Genomic DNA, 7,772 nt, shown 5'->3' with positions numbered 1-7,772 from the left:
TGAACAACTGCCTTCGGCTCAGGGTGTGATCCTGGGGTCCCAGGATCCAGTCCCACATTGGCTTCCCTGTGGGGAGCCTGCTTCTCCCTCTGCCTATGTTTCTGCCTCTGCTTCTCTCTGTGTATCTCTCATGAATAAATAAAATCTTTAAATTAAAAAAAGAAAGAATACTGTAAGAAGGGATGAAGAAGGGCATTATTTCATAATTTTTAAATTTTATTATTTTTTTGTATATTTTTTATTGGAGTTCAATTTGCCAACATATAGCATAACACCCAGTGCTCATCCCGTCAAGTGCCCACCTCAGTGCCTGTCACCCAGTCACCCCATGTCCCCATCCACCTACCCTTTGTTCATTTCCCAGAGTTAGGTGTTTCTCACGCTCTGTCACCCTCTCTAATATTTCCCACTCATTTTCTCTCCTTTCCCCTATAATCCCTTTCACTATTTTTTATATTCCTCAATTGAATGAGACCATATAATTATTGTCCTTCTCCGATTGACTTATTCACACAGCATAATACCCTCCAGATCTACCAACGTTGAAGCAAATGGTGGGTATTTGTTGTTTCTAATGGCTGAGGAATATTCCATTGTATACATAAACCACATCTTCTTTATCCATTCATCTTTCGATGGACACCGAGGCTCCTTCCACAGTTTGGCTATTGTGGACATTGCTGCTGTGAACATCGGGGTGCAGGTGTCCCAGCGTTTCACTGCATCTGTATCTTTGGGGTAAATCCCCAGCAGTGCAATTGCTGGGTCGTAGGGCAGGTCTAATTTTAACTCTTTGAGGAACCTCCACACTGTTTTCCAGAGAGACTGTACCAGTTCACATTCCCACCAACAGTGCAAGAGGGTTCCCCTTTCTCCACATCCTCTCCAACATTTGTGGTTTCCTGTCTTGTTAATTTTCATCATTCTCACTGGTGTGAGGTGGGATCTCACTGTGGTTTGGATTTGTCTTTCCCTGATGGCAAGTGATGCGGAGCATTTTCTCATGTGCTTGTTGGCCATGTGTTGTCTTCTTTGGTGAAATTTCTGCATAAGATCCCTAGGAATAAATCTAACCAAAGAGGTAAAGGATCTATACCCCAAAAACTACAGAACACTTCTGAAAGAAATTGAGGAAGACACAAAGAGATGGAAAAATATTCTATGCTCATGAATTGGAAGAATTAATATTGTGAAAATGTCAATGTTACCCAGGGAAATTTACACATCCAATGCAATCCCTATCAAAATACCATAGACTTTCTTCAGAGAGTTGGAACAAATCATCTTAAGATTTGTGTGGAATCCAAAAAGACCCCGAATAGCCAGGGGAATATTGAAAAAGAAAACCAGAGCCGGGGGCACCACAATGCCAGATTTCAGGTTGTCCTACAAAGCTGTGATCATCAAGACAGTGTGTTAGTGGCACAAAAACAGACACATAGATCAATGGAACAGAGTAGAGAATCCAGAAATGGGCCCTCAACTCTATGGTCAACTAATATTCAACAAAGCAGGAAAGACTATCCACTGGAAAAAGGACAGTCTCTTCAATAAATGGTGCTGGGAAAATTGGACAGCCACATGCAGAAGAATGAAACTAGACCACTCTCTTGCACCAGACACAAAGATAAACTCAAAATGGATGAAAGATCTAAATGTGAGACAAGAATCCATCAAAATCCTAGAGGAGAACACAGGCAACACCCTTTTTGAACTTGGCCACAGCAACTTCTTGCAAGATACATCTATGAAGGCAAGAGAAACAAAAGCAAAAATGAACTATTGGGACTTAATCAAGATAAAAAGCTTCTGCACAGCAAAAGAAGCAGTCAACAAAACTAAAAGACAACCTACAGGATGGGAGAAGATACTTGTAAATGACATATCAGATAAAGGGCTGGTATCCAAGATCTACAAAAAAATTATTAAACTTAACAGCAAAGAAACAAACAATCTGATCATGAAATGGGCAAAAGACATGAACATTATTTCATAATTAAGAAGACTCTCCATCAAGAAGATCAAACAATTGTAAATATTTATGCTGCCAACATGGGAGTACCTAAATATAGAAACCAATTAACAAACATACAGAAACTCACTGATAATAATACAATGACAAGGGATTTTAACACCCACTTATGGCAATGGACAGATCATCTACGCAGAAAATCAGCAGGGGAACAATGACCTTGACACACGGGACCAGAGGGACTCAACAGATATATTCAGAACATTTCATCCTAAAGCAGCAGAATACACGTTCCTTTCGAGTGCACAGGGGACATTCTCCAGAACAGATCACATCATGGGCCACAAATCAGCCCTCAACAGGTACAAGAAGATTGAGATCATACCATGTACATTTTCAGACCACAACACCACAACACTATGAAACTTGAAGTCAACCGCAAGAAAAAATTTGGAAAGACCAAAAATATGTGGAGATTATGAAAATCCTATGTATGAATGGAGCAACCAGGAAATTAAAGAGGAAGTTTTAAAAATATATAGAAACAAATGAAAATGAAAACATGTTTGTCCAAACCTCTAGGATGCAGGAAAGGCAGTCCTAAGAGGGAAGTACATAGTGATACAGGCCCACCTCAAGAAACAAGAAGTCTCCAATACACAACCTAAGTCTACACCTAAAGGAGATGGAAAAGGAACAGCAAACGAAGCCTAGAGCCTGCAGAAGAAGGGAAATAATAAAGAAGAGAGCAGAAATAAATAATACACAAACAACAACAAAACCGTAGAATGGAATAATGAAACTAAGAGCTGGTTCTTAAATCTTTAAAAAAAAAAATAAAGATGAGAAAGGACCCAAATAAAATCACAAATGAGAGAAGAGAAAGTAACAACCAACACCACAGAAATGCAAATGATTATAAGAGAACATTATGAAAAATTATATGCCAGCAACTTAGAACCTGGTAGAAATAGATCAATTCCTAAAATTGATAACATAGCAAAAATGAAAAAGGAAGAAATAAGAAACTTGAACAGATAATCAGCAAAGAAATTGAATCAGCAATAAAAAATCTCCCAACAAAGTCCAGGACCAGATGGCCTTCCAGGGGCAATTCCACCAGACATCTAAAGAAGACTTAATATCCATTCTTTTCAAATTATGCCCCCCCACCAAAAAAAAAGAAAAGGAAGGAAAACTTTTAAATTCCTTCTATGAGGCCAGCATTACCCTGATACCAAAACCAGATAAAGACCCCACTGCAAAAAGAGAGAGAACTAAAGGCCAATATCCCTGATTAACAGAGATAAAAAACTCTCAATAAAAAACTAGCACAGTGAATGCAACAGTACATTAAATAAATCATTCACCATGATCAAGTGGGAGTTATTCCTGGGTTGCCAAGATGGTTCAATATTAACAAATCAATCACTGCGATACACCACATTATTAAAAGGATCAGAACCAAGTGATCATTTCAACAGATGCAGAAAAAGCACTGACAAAACACAACATCCAGTCATGGTGAAAACCCTCAACAGATTAAGTTTAGAGGGATGTACCTCAACATAATAAAAACCTTATATGAGAAACCCAGAATATCATCCTCAGTAGGAAAACACCAAGAACTTTTCCTTTACAGCCAGGGCCAAGACAGGGATGTCCACTCTCATCACTCTTATTCAACACAGTCCGGAAGTCCTAGCCACAGCAATCACACAACAAAAAGAAAGAAAAGGCATCCAGATCAGCTAGGAAGATATCAAGCTGTCACTATTTGATGATGAATGATTTTCTGTATAGAAAACCCAAAAATCTCCATCAAAAATGGCTAAAACTGATAAATTCAGTAAAATCACAGGACACAAAGTGAACTTGCAGAAATTTGTTGCATTTCTATGCAACAATAATGAGGCAGCAGAAAGAAATTGAGGACTCAACCCCATTTATACTAGCACCAAAAGTAATAAGACAGATAGGATGAAGCCTAACCAAAGAGGTGAATGCCCTGTACTGTAAATCCTATACAACACTGATGAAAAAAATTGAAGATGACACAAATAAAATAGGCATTTCATGCTCAAGGATTGGAAGAACAAATATTGTTAATAAGGCTATACTACTCAAAGCAATCTACACATTTAATGCGATCCCCGTCAACATAGCAATAGCATTTTTCACAGAGCTGGAACAAATGATGCTAAAATCTCTATAGAACCATGAAAGATTGGAAATAGCCAAAGCAGTGTTGAAAAGATAACCAAAGCTGGGCATCCCAGTTTCAGACTTCCAGTTATAGTACAGAGTTCTAGTGATCCAAAGACTATGGTGCGGGCACAAGAAGTAGACATGTAGATCAATAAACAGAATGGAAAACCGAAATAAGACACACACCTGTAACTCTATGCTCAATTAATCTTCAACAAAGCAGGAAAGAATATCCAACGGCAAAAAGACGGTCTCTTCAACAAACAGTGTTGGGGAAAAAAAAAAAAAAAACGGTGTTGGGAAAACTAGGCAGCCACATGCAAAAGAATTAAACTGGACCACTTTCTTACACCATATATGAAAAATAAGTTCAAAATGGATTAAAGACCTAAATGTGAGACCTGAAACCATAAAAAGAAGAAAAGATAGGCAGCAATGTCTTTGACATTGGCCATTGGATCTTCTTTCTAGATACACCTCTGAGGCGAGGGAAACAAAAGCAAAAATAAACTATTGGGACTTCATCAAGTTGAAAACGTTCCGCACAGTGGAGGAAACAACCAAAGCTAAGAGTCAACGTACAAAACGAGAGGAGATATTTATAAACGACACATCCAATAAAGAGTTAACATCCAGGGGGAATCCCTGGGGGGCTCAGCGGTTTAGCGCCTGCCTTTAGCTCAGGGCGTGATCCTGGAGTCCCAGGATCCAGTCCCGCATCGGGCTCCCTGCATGGGGCCTGCTTCTCCCTCCTCCTGTGTCTCTGCCTCTCTCTCTATCTCATGAATAAATAAATAAAATCTTTTTAAAAAAAGTATCCAAAATACATAAAGCAAATATAAATCTCAGCATCCTAAACACAAATTATCCAACCGAAAATGGGCAGAACACATGAATGGTCTTTGTCTCTGACAAGACATCCAGATGGCCGCCAGACACACGGAAAGACACTCAGCATCACCCATCATCAGGGAAATGCAAACCCAAACCACAATGAGATGTCACCTGACAGCCGTCAGAATGGCTAAAATTAACAACACAAGAAACAACAGGTGTTGGTGAGGCTGGGGAGAAGGGGGAGCCCCCTCACACTCCTGGTGGGAATGCGAAAAGGTGTGGCCACTGTGGAGATCGGTGTGGAGGGGCCTCAAGAAGTTAAAAATAGAGCTACCCTATGATTCCAAAATTGCACAGCGAGGTATTTACCAAGAGGATACAAAAGTACAGATTTGAGGGGCAGCCGGGGTGGCTCAGAGATTTAGTGCCGCCTTCAGCCCAGGGTATGATTCCGGGGTCCCAGGATCGAGTCCCACATCGGGTTCCCTGCATGGAGCCTGCTTCTCCCTCTGCCTGTGTCTCTGTCTCTTTCTCTCTGTGTGTCTCTCATGAATAAATAAAATCTTAAAAACAAAAGTACAGATTGGAAGGGGGACACGCAGCCCAGTGTTTGTAGCAGCGTTATCAACAACAGCCAAACTGTGGGCACAGTCCAGATGTCCATCGGCAGATGAATGGGTAGAGAAGATGTGGTAAATACACACGCTGCAACCTCACTCGGTCATCAGAAAAAAATGAAACGATGCCATTTGCAACATAAAATGAATTATGCTAACTGAATTAAGTCAGTCAGAGAAAGATAAATACCATATGATCTCATTCATATGTGGATTTTAAGAAACAAAACAAACTGGCAAAGGGGGGGTGAGAGAAGCCAACCAAGAAACACACTCTTAACCGTAGAGAATAAACTAATAAATACCAGAGGAAGGCGGGGGGATGGGGAAATGGGAGATGAGTTGACGGAGGGCACCTGTGACAAGTACCAGACGTTGTAGCCAAGGGTTGAATCACTATGTGGTACACCTGAAACTATATTATACTGTGTTAACAAACGGGAATTCAAGTAAAACTTTAAAATAACAATTGTTAGAATTGATGAAACGGGTGCGCACAACAGATAAAAACAAATGAAACTGAAAATTCAAATAAACAGTATTTAGAGCCACAAATCTCCTCCTTATCCCAGCTCAGGAGATGCCTGCCATGGCTATTCTCACCCCAGCAGAAGACTGGAGTTGGATTGTCTGCAGAGGCCTCTGAATGGATGGATGTCAAGCACGTGTGCTACCCAAAACCTAAACAAAACACTTAAAACTAACCCATTGGAGATGAATCCCAGTGGCAGGCACATGACCAGATCCAAACTCTACCTGTATACCAGACAATAACCCTAACCCTAACCCTAACCCAGTGCCAGGCACATGCCAAGACCCAAACTCAGACAATAACCCTAAGCCTTTAATACTAACCTTACCTTAAACCTAAACCTACACCTATCAAACCAAAAGCCAAACACAATCCCCAAGCCCCTAACACATACAACCGAACTCTAATGCCAACTCTAACCCTAACCATAAATCTAACCCCTATCCCTACCCAAACCCTAACGCTAATCAAAACCCTAAACCTAACGCAAACCCTAAACCCGAACCCTAATCATAACCCTAACTCTAACCCCAACCCGAACCCAAGCCCTAACTGGAACCTGAACCCTAACCCTACCTCAAAACCTACACTCTATCTAACACTAACCCCGACCATACCCATATCCCTAACCCTACACATACGACTACACTAGGCCCTACCCCTAAACCTGCTCCCCAGACCACCACTCACCCCCAAATCTCTGCATTCACCAACCTGGAAGCTCTTCAAACCCAACCTGTCGGATTTTTGCACAAGCTTCATTAAGTAAGCATGACTGATGTAATCCTTGGCTTTGGGTGGCTGATCCCAGCCTCCATCCCTTCCCTGGAAATTTAGGGTGGGGCTGAAAATGTGAAACCTCTAATCCTGGTTGGCTCCCTGGCAACCAAAGTGCTTTCCCAAGGTCGTCTCATTAGCACAACAAGAGACACCCTATGACTCCCGTCACTTAGTGAATTGCAAGGGCTTCAAGGAGCCCTGAGCCAGAGGGGAAGGACGTCCCACGTCCTACTTATCTTTCTTCTTATAAATCACTATGGTAGAGAGGTACTTCTGTTGATTCTCTTACTTTCAAAGGTTTCCTGGCTTCCTACCAAGTTTCTATTTCCACAGGAACTTTACAATCAGTTGGTTCAAAACACAGCTCTTTTGGTTTGCTAGGTATAAATGTGTTTTAATCTTTTAAAAAACTTTCTAAAACTGAAAATATCAAATACGGATACTAAATCTAGGCAGAATAGTGTAAGTGAACCCTCGTGGACCAGCACCAAACGTCAATGACCATGTCACGGCCAGTCTGTTTCATCAATCCGTCAATACTTGTCCTCTTCACATATAATTTTGAGACATATGGCAAATATATTCTATTTCACCTGTAAGTAAAAACTTAAATACATAAATGTAAATATAAAATATGTAAGTGTATATTATATAAATGCATGAGTCTAAATATACAAATCTAAGCAATAAGAATACACAGCCACCTATTGTGTTTAGCAATAAATCCAAATAAGATCCCATCATCATCTCATAAATACAATTTTTTTCCCACTGTTTCACTGAGATCAGATTGATTGTATAGGTTAACTTAGGGAGATTTGACATC

This window comes from Vulpes vulpes, chromosome 5 (genome assembly GCF_048418805.1).
Source record: "Vulpes vulpes isolate BD-2025 chromosome 5, VulVul3, whole genome shotgun sequence".
NCBI classification, from domain to species: domain Eukaryota; kingdom Metazoa; phylum Chordata; class Mammalia; order Carnivora; family Canidae; genus Vulpes; species Vulpes vulpes.
Note: the sequence above shows the minus strand (reverse complement) of the source record.